Genomic DNA, 16,096 nt, shown 5'->3' on the forward strand with positions numbered 1-16,096 from the left:
CGTAGACTGCAAAACTATTGAGAGAGGCACTAAGGGACAAAATAAATCTCCAGGGTTGTGAGAAAAGTTTAATGTAGGTATTAAAGGACCTGGGATTTACTTGGAGAAGGACAGCAAACAATAGGAAATTATTAATTGAAAAGCCAAAAATCTAAGAAAAAAGGATAACATACTTGAGAGCGTTGAAAAGTTACAGGGAGCAAGGACGCCCAATAATGTATTTAGATTAATCTTATATACTATTGTCTCACGTATCTAACCAAACTTGGTCTGATAGCTCAAATGAAGTGTTACACGTGCCTTTAATGGTTGTATAGTTATTAAGTCAGTCAGCGGTTCATACTTGATAAATGTCAGTTCATAATATCATCAGGATGTTACAATAAATGATTGCCAGTTCTGAAGGATGATTTATTTACTAGTGTACACCCCCTATACTAATTGTATGCTAAGACTAATGGTCTATTTATATTCAATTTAGATTTTCCCATCAGAAATTCAATTTGGAATATAAATAATAAACCATTAGTAGTTTAAAACAATTCTATTTGTGTTAAATGTAACTATATATTTTCCAAATCAGCACATTAGATGCGTAACGTAGATAGTAGATTAAATGCTCTGGGCGTTTCAGAGAGTGTCCGTCTATATTAATTTGTGATAGTCATCTTTTATGTTTCTTATAATTAATTACTCTCTAAGATACTCTTAAGATACATTACTAACTACTAATATCTTTAATTTGATATCAAACATTGAAATGCAACACACAGTATTGAATCTCTCTGTATTTATAAAAATGATACTATGGTATTTTTACTACTAAAGTATATTTAATACGTAAAAGGCCCACTGACTAATGAAATTGTATAAATCTCCTATATAAATTGCCGTAGTGTTTAAATATAAATGTCAATGTACAGTACAAAGAGACTGGCTTTATACACAAAGTACATCAGCTGATGTTGAATGAAACAGGTGTGTACAGGACAGGATTGAGATATTGAAATATTGCTGGCCAGTGGGAATTGAATATTGCATATTTATTTGGAAGCTAACACTACCTGACACTGCATTCAGGGCTGTATTGTACCTCATAAACAACGTGAATTTGTTCAAATGATCTACTCTATTGTATTGTATTTTCTGTTGAAAAACACCTTTTGTCTATATTGCTAAATAACTTATATTGATCATCTCGAGTTCAAGTGTATGTTATTTCAAATTAAATTGTTTATTTATTTGAAATAACAAATTGTGTATGCATACCAATATTTGTTTGGATCTCATTCATTACTTATAGATGGTTCGTAAAATATTTCATGTAATTTTGGAAGGAAATATCCTTATTTACTTCAAAATCCGTATTTATTTTACAAGTGTCATTATGTATTTAATGAGAGACATATAGTGTTCTGCTGGCTGGGAGGTTTACTGAAATGGCCACTGCCAGACGATAATAGCTGGCTGTCACCACAATTCCCACACTCCTTGTTCACATAAACCCGCGATATTGTATTGCCTTCGTACTAGCTCAAATGTTAACTGCTGCATAACTCTTACAAACTGCCCTAGCCTCTTCTTATAATGGATGTTTTTATTGTGATGTACAGATCCAACAAAAAAATTTATGAATTAAAAAACTCAATTGATTAAACATAATATGATTATCTTGTATTATGTGCTAGAACCAAAAATTATTTTAAATATTTTAATGTAGTTAAAAATTTATTAGAGACAAAATCTAGAGACATCCCTACTTCAGCCAATCTGTAATCTCAGAACATGTTATAAAGCTTTATTAAGAAAGGCAATAATTTGCAGTATATTAGTATCCAAAAGGATGGTTAGTCTATGACAAAAAGCTTTAGATGTAAGGATATGTCACATTGAAAATCATTTTGGAGCTGAGGTGACAAGAAACTTTCATTTGCAGGTTTGCGTGATCTTAACCAAATTGCAGCTTTGAGGTGTTTTAAAATGCTAGCTTTTGTTCATCGGATACTCAGTGGAACATTGTGTCGAACATTGTAAATATTACGTATACAAACGTTGATTTGAAATGTATACTTCACTCAAAAAGTGACAACTTCCAATCATTGTACTCTACTTCCAGTTTATTGTATTTCCGGTTGAGTACACAATACACGTGTGTCAAATTTCTTTCTATGGCAGCGGGAAATTGGAAAACAAAATATAGTCTTCTAGGAGATTGCTAACCTATTTCAGCCCCAATGGATAGTTGATCTTCATGAAACAATTTTAATATGTCTGTAGAGATCTTAAGCTATATATATTTCAAATTTAATTGTTATAGGCCATTAGGAAGTTTAAAAACAAAAATGTGGTTTTTCTAGGGATGCAACGCTTTTAAAATCCCTATGGATGGTTGAACTTCTTGAAAATGATTTGGTATTTCTTTATAAATTATGTAAAGAATTCAAATTTCATCTTTCTACAGCATTGAGAGATTGTGTACCAAGGAGTGTGATGACAAACTTTCAACCAACCAAATAAATAAAATTTTTTAAAGTAGCACAAACAGTAGCCAAGATTGTAAAATAGGACGCAAGTGTGGGGTACATGTCCAAAACAATTCTGCAAAACAACAAATTCTACTAAAAAAAAAACCAAATTCAAATTTTTGCATCAGAACTCTCAGGCCACTACAATTAAAACTGTTTTTTTTTTAATTCTAGCTGATGAAGTAACGCCACAAGTGATAGTTATTACAGAAGATCACTTTAATAATGACACCGTTCAACAATTTCGGCTGTAAAACTATTTTCCTTGAGTAAGCTTGGGTAATTATTTTGCTCGAAGTCAATGTAAAGGTGAAGGTGTTGCTTTGTTTGTGAAGGAGGGAATTAAATATGAAAGAGAATGTAATTTAGAAGATTAGATTATTTAGAATATAATAGATATATATAACAGATAGAAGATTTAGATAATTTAGAATGATCATTTTGAAGATTTTGAATTTGCTTCCATATCAATAAGAACAGAAAACAAAAAGAATTTTGATCGGCCTCTATAGATTCCTAATAGAGACATTGATAAACCAAATTACCTTCTTTAGCTATTCTTTTTTTAAAACAGCAGCTCTTTCATTATTGCAAATCCTCGCAGCCACTTCTCCTTCTGTAACAGCAGTTAACATCATCAACGCTGCTGGGCCGTTTGACCCTCTGCAGCAGAAGCACTGCCACTCATCACCACTAAATAAACAACAAAATTATTCAATATTTCGGCAACCAAAATGGAGTCTTTGATAGTATTTCCTTCTACAGTCAGTTCTATAGAAAGTACAGACTTTATATTTTTGCTTTCTTTGTTGATAGTACTCCAAGCAATTTTGAATTTATTAGACGATTTCATTTTGTTATTTACTTCATAAGCCATAGCCGCCTTAAAAAATGTCGAAAATGTTTTGTAGTTTTTTTAAATGCTCATTGTTGATATTTTTTTAACATAGACCTTAAAACTAATATTCTGGGTGTAATCCAACTTGATTTTTTGTGTTTGAGCTATTTTTATAAGAGGACACGCAATACCCACATAGCAGCCTACTACAATAATCCTTTATTAAATGCTCCAAACATTTTATCAGCTCCGAAACAATGGTCAGACAATCCCAAGTCTCGCCCTTAATACGCATAACATGGAAATATTCTCGGGTCGGGTAGTAGTCTGAGGCGTGAGAGTGGCTGGTGCAACGTTCATTCGAGGAACCAGCTAGACATCATGGTCAGAGACAGCCGTGACAATGAATGATACATCCACAGATGAAATGTTAGTGACAATGTTTGTCAATTACGGTGGCAGTGGTAGCTGTCACCCTTGGCGAGTTCACAGGCCATTGCAGGTTGTAAGTTTTCATCAGATCCCCTAATCATCTTGTTTTAATACCTATTCCATTAAATACATATATGTTAAAATCACTCATAATAACGAAAGAGCTGTTGTTTTGAAAAAGAATTTGCAAAAAAAGGTTCATTTGGTCTATAAAATTATCCAAAATTTTCAAAACGAAGTGTTTTATTTTTTATAACATAGACGATGGCAATTTCCAGAAATCCTGTTGCCTAAATTGTCGTAGTCTTTAACCTAAAACTTGTTACCATGGAATATTCTGTGACTCTGTCGACAGAATACTTAATTATACTCCCCTGGAATCTCTTCATACTCTTATACAGCGTGAATAAAAAGTCAGGGACCCCCTCTCTATTTTGTTTTAAAGTTTGTATAAGGAATTAAGTTGTTAAGTTTGGGTAGTTGTGGAATGTGGGAAGGAAGTTTCATTTGTTGATTTTGAAAATAATTGTGTCCCCCAAAACTGCGGAATTTGGTGTTAACTCAGAAATTTCAATTGTGAACTCCTCTTAAGTGACCCCTCATTTTGAAGAGCATCAAAACTTAAAGGATTGTGAAAACTAGAAATCGCTATATCTTTCCCATCAAAATAATAATTTTAATTAAAACTTTGACGACCTATTATTTTGTATGGGAAAGAGAGGTTCTTGAAAGGAACTTACATTAAATTTGTTTTAATTGCCTCCAAAATCCCGCATTTTTTTGGGGACACAAGTTTTCAAAAACACCAAATGAAACTTTATTTCCAAATTCCACCACTATCTAAAGGATATCTCCTTATATAAACTTTAAAACAGAACAGAGGGGGATCCTGACTTTTTATTCACTCTGTATATGTCTAGCATAGTGCAAACTGGCCACAATTGAACTAGACTAATTAACTATAGTAATTCTCTACCTTTGTTATCTTATCTAGAGCAAATCAGGTGGTTTGAAGTATGCAATGTTAGCTTTCCAGTCTAGGAAAGATAAGAATGATCCTTCTACCCTATGTAAATTCTTAAGTTCTATTTACTTATTATTTATTACTAATAGTTATTATTATATATAATTAGGAATCAAGACCAATTTTGGTATCAGTATTAAAAATTTGTTGTATTGGCCCATCCCTAATGAAAATAGTAATAGTATTTTTCAGAATCATGTTATTTCTTAACAAGAAATAACAAAGAATCATTGTCAAGACCACAATTTTGGTAGGTATCAAGAATCTGAATTTAATTTTTTTTTTTTAATCTTCCCATCATTACTTTTAACAATAATATTCTAGATTGTTGAATCTCAATTGGACATGCAGTTCAATTACTCTTTGTTTATTTAAAAAAAAACTTAAAAAATTACTAGACAAATTACTCATTTTAAACAGTCCGGTTATGTCAATAAAACACAACAGCAATAATTGTTTGTAACAGCTAAGTGGAACAATGAAAAAAGAGACAAATATGATTGACAAGACAAAAATAAACAAAATATCACAAAACGAGTAGCTTATAATGTTGAATAGCTGTGTATAAAATGTTACTGACAAGAACAATAAGAAAGTCAGTAAAAACATAATTTCATACATACAAAATTAACTAAAATGTTAAAGTAACTTACTTTATATGAAGTAAATCAAACAATAATTACAGTTAAAGATACAAAAAGATGTGAGATATGGAAAAAAGATTAAACAGTTAAAAAAATAACAACGTATATATTTTTTTATCAGGGTAGCCAACATAAATCAGCGATAAGAGCTACATGATCTGATGGAAATACGACACTCGCGGAATGGCAGTGTGTTGTCGTAACTCCTCCTCGGATGGCAGAGGAAACCACCTGCACAGACAAATGTAGGTTAATTCAATATCCATCAACTACAATTCTCTATGAGAATATTACTGATCTCATTAGAAATCAACCTCCATTGCGTCATGTACAACGTCAGAAGATTTTATTTGTACCAGATTTTATGAGTCAGTTGACACCTGTCTTCTTGTTCAATTTTTAGTAATTGAACATTGGGTTTAAAGCGTTGAATTTATGAACACATTTAGATAGCTAGCTCAAAGATAACTAATCACAATTACTTACATGAAATTTTCAGTAGGTGTTCACTACAATATGGACAGCAGATTGCTTTTCAAATTTAGCAATTTTGACAAAAGTTTGCATTTAATATTAAAAAATTAAATTTTTCATTCCTGTCCTAGTAACAAATGATAAAACATTGTGTACCCATACATTGGCTGGTTTGGCAGGGGGGTGGGAGAGGGGAGAGATCTTGGTGAAATTGTGAAATCAGTACTGTTGTGTCAGTTTTCAAATCAACATTTGGCTATGTTGTAGTGATGGGATAGTTATTTTTATTTTTACTATAAGTTAAGATCATAATTTTAAATGTTGTATATTACTTATTGAAAGTTAAATTTTTCTATAATGAACTTCTATTTATATCCTTTTGAATTTTTTTTATTTTATATACAAACCACAAAATCTAAAAAACATACAATGAAAGACATAACACAAAAGATACAACAAAAAAACCAACAAAATGAAGTTGTTTAGCTGATCATGTTATCAGCTGTTTATTTATTTATTTATTTACGGTAACACCATTAGTTACATGGAAAAAACAATAAGATATTCTCATATCCAACAATAAGCTAATGAAAATGATCCACATTATAAATTATTAACAATGCCAAAATAAATTGCTACAACATAACAAAAACATATAAAATAGACTATATAGAAAATAACAATAATAGCATAGCAACAATAATAAATAGTAACAGTAATTATACAATCAATTATACATCCATCTGCACTTACACATATACTACATAGGAATAATTTATTACAATAAAAGGGGAAAAAAGAATCAAATGTATGCATGTAGAAAAGAGTAGAGGAAAAAATAGAAAGAAATAAATATATACACATATTACTATGAGCCAGGTGTCAATGTCTACAACAAAAGAAAATGTTTTTTCAGGTGCATAACACTATCACTGAAAAAGTCATGCTGGGAGGAGACGAGGTTTTCCAAGTCTGTGAAGTCTCGGGATAGTGCTGTGATGTACATAATTGGTTGAGTAGACACGACGGCAGAAAGTGTGAAGGGACCTGGTCTGATGAGGCACTCGGAAGTCGATCCGCCTGAGCAGTTCTGGACAATTCACGTCTCCGTTAATTAGTTTATGGAGAAAAACCACATCTAAAAGTTGTCTACGCTTCACAAGCGAGTTCAAACCCAAGGAAATCCCCAAATCCTCCAATGGCACAGTTCTGCATTCAAATCCACATTTGACTCCAACCACCCGCAAGAAGCGATCCTGGACACTTTGGAGCTGCTGGATATGACCAACCTGATAGGGCGACCAGACAACGCTGCCATATTCAAGCACTGACCTCACCAGAACAGTAAAGATAAACTTCATAGCTGCAACACTCAGTTCCGCTTCTTGAAGTTCTGATCAGAAATCCCAGATTACGAGAGGCTTTAGTGGTGATGGCAATCAATGTGGGATTCAGGGCCAAGACTGTGGGAGATTACGATTCCAAGATCTCTAATAGAAGTTTTACGAATGAGAGCAGAGTTATTGAGTATGTAATCAAACAGTATAGGAGCAGAGGAACGGTGAAAGGTGATGACTGCGCATTTAGCAATGTTCAACTTAAGATTGTTCTGCACACACCAATCATCCAATCCAAGAAGGCAACGTTGAAGTTTTAAGCAATCCTGCAGGGCTGAAACGGATGTGAATATTTTTATGTCATCAGCAAACAATAAACATTCAACATCGATACAGTCAATGATGTCATTGATAAATAAAGTGAATAAAAAGGGACCCAAGTGGGAACCCTGTGGTACGCCAGAGGTAGCAAGAAAAGGTCGGGAGGTGGCACCAGAAAATTTTACAGTCATGGACCGATTTGAAAGATATGAACGGAACCACTGAAGAAGGCTGCCCAAAAACACCATAAGCCTCCATCTTAGCCAAGAGATGTGCATGACTGACCGTGTCAAAAGCCTTCGAGAAGTCGATATAAACACTGTCGACTTGACTGTGGTTTTGAAAAGAAGATAAAATGTAGTCTCGATACAGAACGAGATTGGTGACTGTAGACCTACCAGGTGTGAAGCCGTGCTGCTCATGAATAAGAGTACTCCTGAAGGCAAAACTAATGCGATCAAGTACGAGAGACTCAAAAATCTTGCCCAGGGCAGGCTGAATAACAATGGGCCGATAGTTACGAACATTAGTCAGCGTAGATGATTTGTGGATAGGAACCACGTAACTGGACTTCAGGCTATCAGGAATTTATATCCTACCTTATATGTTACCTTGTTTGACTTAATAATTGAAGTTGCTAAACATAGATTTGATGGTTAGCTTAGTTTTAAAGTTTAAAACAGCATAAATATTTGCTGTATCATAAATTTATTACGAATGTAATGGAAAAACAGTTCTAGTATAATATTGATGTTTTCAGAAACAGTGCCTTCAGAAAGTAATACAGCGCAACAGAAGTAGTGCACTTACTATTAATAACTATACTGTCTATATTACAATTCCTTATCTGACTTTAACAATTTCCGGCCTATCCTGAGAACACTTATGCAGGATGTGACAGATTTCACTATAAAACTAATTATTTTAATTACAAAACAAAACACATAATTTGTTTTTAATTACTCAAAGAAAAAGTAGGGTAGTTACATATGCTAGTATTTGTTGTATAAATTACAGACCATTGACAGATGGTGTGCATGAGGAGCATCTGCGCTTATAGTGCATATGCAGATGACCGAGTGCAGTAATGGTAGCCTGCATATGAACTGAGAGCATATGTGCAGCTCCACTCACAGTCACTCACTCACATCCTAGCATTACAGTCTTCACTTGTTCAAATTTCACAGTGCACAAACACTACCATAATTTACTTCAATTTTGTTCTTTTGGTTTTGGGTACTCCGAAATCAAGTGAAACATTTTTAATTTATGAAAATATTTTCTAAATATTTCATTTAAATAACTGGAACCATCTTTGAGCAAGTTAAGTTTTATCAAAAAAATAAAGATTCACACAAACCACAAATAAAGACTAGTAAAAAGTTAAAACTCTGTAATTTGTATAGTAAAATGTTAAATAAAAAAAAAATGTCATTCATCTAGCACTAACTTTGTTTGTAATAAAAGTTAAAATCTCAACGTGGGATTTCTCATGTGGTATTTACATATTAGGATTAACATGAGGACTGTGTACTCACAGCTTCAACCTTGAGTCGATCTGTCTGGTAGTAGATGTAATCTAGGCAATCTGCGAACCCGACAGTGAAGTTCGTGTACTTAGGTGTCCCGCAGGCACTCTGCATCTTGTACGGCTGGCTGAGGCTCAGTTCCTTCACCTCCTCCTCAGGTTCTAATTTTAAAAATAAATATTTATTACTTGTAAGTTATCCACAACTATTTTAAGATTGTTTCCTGATGAATCCTCTTCTGAAGACACACTTCTATGAGGGATTTCCGAAAAGTAACTTTCCCAAAATTATTAAATGAACTACAGTAGTGAACGGTTATATACATTTACATCTCTTGACGTAAATGTACCACGTCTACAAAAACACCATGACCATCATGTTTCACCTCTAGAAAAAGGTGTAAAGTTGCAAAAATAATTGACAGGCTCTAGTATTCCTCTTTATCTATATAAAACTCATAAACAGTACTGATGATTTTATAAATTAATAAAAAAGTCTTTAATTCTAATACCTTACCACTTCCATCAAATATACAATGCAGAAGTACTGATGATTTCAATTTTTAACACAAGATCATTGGCTTTCTTTGCTCATTAATTATTATGAAAAGTCCACTTAAATAATTGATGCTCACTAACAATGAATGACCCATATGAATTAACTTTTCTTTATCAGCAATAAAGCTACATAGCTCAAAATACACTTCTGATGCAGATTAATTTTTTTTTTTTTTAATGAAAAGAGAATACACTGCTAATACTACAACTAGAATCTCTATTGCAATTGGCTATCATAGGACAATTATCACAATACCAGCACACCCTTACAAAATAAACTGCTATAGGACTATTATTTGCCATCCCTCACTGACAACTTGTTTAACGACTGCCATTTCGATATCATTATGGACAACTAATTTTACAAGACTTTCATCAATGGCTACATTTCTGTCCATATTGTACATGAGCATAAAGTTTGCTTCCAGATAAGACAACACAGGTCTTAATTTTTTCTGAATTTGTCATTGGGATTTGTGAATACATCATTTGGGATATGCATATCTCAGGAAATTTATCTAAATCTAATGTATTTCATTACTTCTGAGAAGATTTTTTGTCTCTGTTATTTTTCTTGTGCTCCAATACATTTGAACAGAGAGCTTTCTTACCTGCCCTATTATCATGTATAGGGCAAAGTAAGCTTTTAGCTCATTCCTAGCTACACGGTTAATCATATTTCTTTTTCCTTCTGATATCTGCCAAACATTTTTGGGTTTAATCATTGGTTTCAGTCAGTATATGAAAGTCCATATGAAAGAAACCTTCATGTAGGAATTCTGAATAATATTCAAGTGGAATAGGATTTGTTCCTAGCTTTCTAGCTGTTCTAGGATTCATCAATGTATGGGATATTTTTTGGGTCATTGCCTTCCTTTTTTCCATTCCCAAAATTCTTTAGGCCTACTTCTTTTTTAGGGTTATCAGCTGTCAATCTATCCCTTTCCTTACCTCTACCTCTTCCTACTACCATCCTAACTGCATTCCCTAGTCGAGGCCTAACTCCCTGGGCAACCTCTTCTTTCTGTCCATCTCTTTCATCAACATACTCTAAGTCTCGTATCTTAACTTCATCATTATCAAATCTCTCTCTACCTATTTCCCTTTCAACAAGCCACTTTCTCATTATTTTGTCGATTTCATCGTACCCCAAATAAACATCTGGTCTAACCTCTTCTTCACAGTCCAGGTTTTGCTCACCTTTTTCGTTGTTCATAAAGCCAACCCATCTTCACTTAAACTGTCACCACCGTCACTAGAATCATCTGATTCAACTAATAATCTGTCGATCTTACTTGAGAAAATACAATCAAACTTATTACAAGATCCTGCCATGTTCGCAAAGTTCAAACTACACCACCGTAATAACAACAAAACAGAAAGGACGTGAACTTCAACCAGCTCCGTGTTTGTTTACTCAAACCATAGATTATACTACAGAAACAACATGTCTTAGAGATATTCAATGGTAAAATAAAAACTTTTACAAAATAATAAACCAATCGATTGTTGTACCGAAATATAACATTGTATCAAAAGGATGTAACACATGAGGTTGGAGATCTTTGAGTTCGTAGTAATGAATACTTAATATTGCAAAGTTAAATTACGGCAAATAAAACCTACAAGCGCCATTTTTTAGACGTTAAAATGAAAATATGACTTCCCACTTTGCTGCCAAAATAGAGTTTAATAAATAATTTACATAATATCATGGAGGCGGGCCTTGTGGTTTTAATGTTCTTTGGAATTTTGCCTATGAACTTAATCAATTAATAAAACCTTAAAATTACTTCCCTTCACATTGATGTCAACTCACACACCGCGGTGTCAGCATCACGGCTTGACATTGCAGCTGTAGTTACAACGGGAAAATTTGAATCAAAGTAATTCTCAAAGAAGAATCATTTTAGAACTCAAGAACTCAATGATGAACTAAAAGTTGGACTGAAACTCGCCTAAAACTAAATCGTGACGGTATTAGCCATTTATCAACTTATAATCACGACAACATGGTCTGGTCAGATGGACATCAACATAACTTATATCTGTATTAATATAGCAAATAAAACATCATCATTGGTAAGTTACATTACTATTTGTAAATTTACCTCATAATAAATTTAAAATAGATATCTAGCATGAAAGAGCTACTTTATAATACAAAAAATGTAAATTTTACTTACAGACACGGCATGCAAGGTGGTAACCGGTAAGCTGTTGAACGGCTACAAGTTCGAGAGAGAAAAAACTACTCCAAAGTCCAAAATATAGTATTATACCTAGATTCTCGTTTTTTTTTTAAGGAATATTTAATTACGGTACCGTCTCGTGATTGGTGTTTTTTGTACCACGCCGGCTTCAGTTAAAAGTCAGTGACAATATTTTACTTCAACGCACTCTTGAGCTACCCTCCCTAGCTCACTGGAACTTTCATTGTTTGAACATTGTTATAAAACCTAACTTAATGAAAATATATTTTATTATTTTTATTTTTAAGTTAACATGTTACGATATCTCCAAGGTTATAATCAGTTGTATTTAATTTGATTTATGTTTTAATATTACGATATTAGTACAAAACGCATCCTGTAAATTTATAAATTGTTGTATTACAATATTGATATTGATGGCACAATTTAAATGTTGTTATGCCGTTATATCATTTAAATGTTTTCTATTGATATTGTTATTTAGGATATAATCGAAATTGACATTTATGTCAAAGTTTACCATTAGGATATTATCTATCTATGGTGTTTGAAGGATTCAAGTAAAACAATATTTTTGAAGAAATCTATTAACAGGACCTTACCATGAACCTTTAGGCAGTACAAATACTCTGAAAGAGGCAATTACATTAAGAACTAAGAGGGAATCAACATTTTCAAAATTCCTTTTACTTTTTAATCCCATAAAATATGAATTGTATGTTCACCTTTAGAACTTATTTAAATAAATCAACTTACTACTTCTCCAGTCAACAAAGTCAGCTGGAACATGATTGTCTGTCATAAGTTTGTAGATGCCACATTCAGGAACACTATTGAAATCTCCACAGCACAAAAGTGACACATTCTTTCCTGGATTCTAAAATCACAACAGTAAATCATAATTGAATTCAGAGCATTTGTAATGAAAAATTCCATATTATACTTTTTACAACATAAATCTGTTTGATCTTTCTTCAGTCTTTACAAGTTGTAAAGATTTTCATGGCTTGTTAAAGATTTATCACAGTGAACAAAATACATAGCTTAATAACGGTTTCACGGTTGTAAGTCAGTTAGGGATTCTGTTTATAAATATCAATAAATGGGCTGCAATGGCTGCCTGCAAAGAAAACAGATTGTTGTTTAGGTGATAGCTCCCAATTGATCAAAGCAATGTAAGATACTGCTCTCGGACGCAATTGACATTGCATGATCTTGGCATGGAGTCACCCGGCTGATTCTTGGTTATGAATCGTGCATGACGTCATCTCAGAGAGAGTTGCTTGTTTTGAGGCCAAGCACATGGTGCTGTTATACTCCCCCCAAAAGTCTTTAAAACATTTATTTAAGTGCGATTACTCCAAGGTGTGGACCCTGTCTTCCTTGTACCACTTCAAGTGTACCATGCAATTGTCTATTCTTGCCCTCAATGTCTGATGAATGATTTCTGTGCACTTTATTTTGTACTCCCCCTTGTTTATTTGCCTACATACAGTTTTGACCCTGTGACAGTTTGGGAGGAGGAAATATTCATGTTCTTGTACTGTGCTTTGTGTGGCAAACAAGACAACTTGGAATAATCCATTCATTTATAAAATAAACCACTTCTCTTATATGTATACCTCAATCTCTCCTAGCCATAAAGTGTTAATTTGCGATCTCACGGAAATTGTAGTGAAATTGTAAGTAGCATATTTGTAAATAGAAAAAGTGTAAATAAATTTCAAATAAAACTGTGTAAATATTTCTTGGTAAATAGTGTTTTTAACTGTATTGAAACTGTTTATGGATCATACAATCATCTGTTTACCGGTACATCCATAATGTGAATATTTACTTTAAGTTTTTTGCAGTGTAAGAGTCAGTTGCTTTAACACTTATAAAATGTTGCGAAGTACAATTATGTGTATTTATACAAAATGTGTCATAAAAAATTTATTTATGAGAGAAATAACACAAAATGTTGTATGGTTGTTCCTTTCTAAATGTAAAATATAACAAAATAGCTTCCCACATTAACATTATTTTTCCTTTTTTAGTTATTTACAAAAAAAAAATTAAAAAATTAAAATTTCTTTATGTAATCTATTAAAACATTTTTTTTTTTAAATTTTAAATTACTTAAAACTACATCTATATATTTTGTTGTTGATAGTATAACATCTATACGAGTAATTTGGTGCAACTTTTAGGTCATTTTCTAATTTTTATGAAAAGTTATAAATTTTAATCTAAGAGACTGCAAAATCGCCAATTTTAGCCTGGCACTTTTGACTAGTCACAAGGGATATGATATGTGAAAAAATTTTGCAACATCTCATATTTGGTCCTGGCCCTGAAAGGGTTAAACCCCCAATAAAATATGGTTTTAATAAACATATGACCATAAAACTGTTTAAGCATTATTTTTACATATATAAATAATAGAACATTAAAAACAATTTACAATGTCTAGTTTTTTGCTGTACTGTTCCCTCAACTATTGTCAAGAATAAAATACTAAACAGTATTTAATATTAAAATTAATTTATTCTTAAAAAATAATAATAAAATGGTCCGTATGAAAAAATAAAGTAGACTTCCATATTGGACAATAATAGTGGCATATTTAAAAAGTTTGGAATATGAACGATATCGACTCTTAAAATCAGACTCGGAGGACAATGACAAAAATAATAAAAGATGTGTAGAGAGATAGAATAAAATAGTTTAATCAACCCGTGTTGTGAAAAATAGCAAAAATTTCACAACGAATTAAAGGTAAAACTGCATGATCATTTGAATTCTGTGCAGTTTCCTTAGTAGCATCTTTACATATAAAATGTAATAAATCTACAATGTTCTGTGTATGACCACACCACAAAAAAGAACAGAAATAAGTATTAAAGTACTTAAATGTAATAAAAGTGTTAAATAGCATCTGTATTATTTTTAGTTGTTATGGTTTCATGTTTTGTTGTTTCCTAAAAATTTAACTTTCTCATATTTTCAGCACTGTAAACACTATAACTTTGAAAGGATACCAGGACTTTGGACATTTGCCATCGTTATATGTTACAAAAGGTATAACACCACATTTCGAAGATTGTTATCTATCCTCTTAAATCAGGTAGGGGAAGATAATCCTCAAGTCCCAAGCTCAAGTCACGAGTATGAGAATCACACCAGCATGGGCAAAAGTGAGATACTCTCCCATGCTGGTGTGATGTGTGAGTGTGATTCTCGTACTCGTGACTTGTGCCTGGGACTTGCATTCTGTGCAGTGACAACACCTGGACTGGACTCCAAGCAGCTTTTGGGTATGTTTCAAACCTTTTCTTTTTTCTTTCTGTTCTTTATTTTTGTGTGTATTAATACCTTCCCCAACCTGATGAAGAGGATAGATTCCAATCCTCGCAATGTTGTGTTAAACCTGTTGTAACATATAATGATGACAAATATTCAAAATCCTATTATCCTTTCAAACCTTCCATCATCAATAACACACTTTAAACAAAGAAATATAACTTTTTTATCCAAAATAATATTTAAAGTGAATTTATCTCCAGTTTGTAGAAGGTAATCTTATTTTCAAATAAAAAATAATGTATGAAATTATCTTAATTAAAAAAAATGTTTGGATAAAAACATGCATATTCTTTAAATTTTGTCATCAAGGGTGAGAGGGGGAGAGAAAAATAAACAATTTATAATTTTTCTTTGTCTAATGACACTAATGGAGCTGTAAATTAATTTTTGTACTACAAAAAAAGTATTTGGTTTTGTGTAAACTGCGCACTCAAAAATGTCAATGTTGGAATCCAGTGTTAACAGCGAAACTGAATATTAAATTATAGCATTATCATCCACTATTATGAAATGTAGGTACTGCAGAATAATCAAAATAAAAAACCTGACTTGTTACAGGAACATATCAGAATGTCTCAAAGTAGGATTAAGTGAAACTGACAAAACATCAAGCCATTAAAAACAGTGTATGCATTAACCCTTACCGAGCCAACGACGTTACTAGACGTCATGCCTAAACTAGCGCTAAAAGCCAACGACGTCCACTGACGCAAAATCAATTTTTTATTTTAATATTATTTAAAAGCATTTCTGGGTAACAAACTTAGTAAAAAACTGTCAAACAAGGTTTATATAAACAAGAGACAATCGTTCGTGTCTACTTTGAAGGTCACGGCTCTTGTTCGATCGACAAA

At 32.5% G+C, this 16,096-nt stretch overlaps 1 pseudogene; it reads right to left on the reverse strand.

Annotated features, from left to right (window-relative positions):
* Window positions 1-5,616: 5,616 nt before the first annotated feature.
* Window positions 5,617-16,096, reverse strand: part of LOC124371832 — a 41,388-nt pseudogene continuing 30,908 nt past the window's right edge.

The sequence above is a fragment of the Homalodisca vitripennis genome, unplaced genomic scaffold (assembly GCF_021130785.1).
Source record: "Homalodisca vitripennis isolate AUS2020 unplaced genomic scaffold, UT_GWSS_2.1 ScUCBcl_2096;HRSCAF=6505, whole genome shotgun sequence".
Lineage (NCBI taxonomy): Eukaryota > Metazoa > Arthropoda > Insecta > Hemiptera > Cicadellidae > Homalodisca > Homalodisca vitripennis.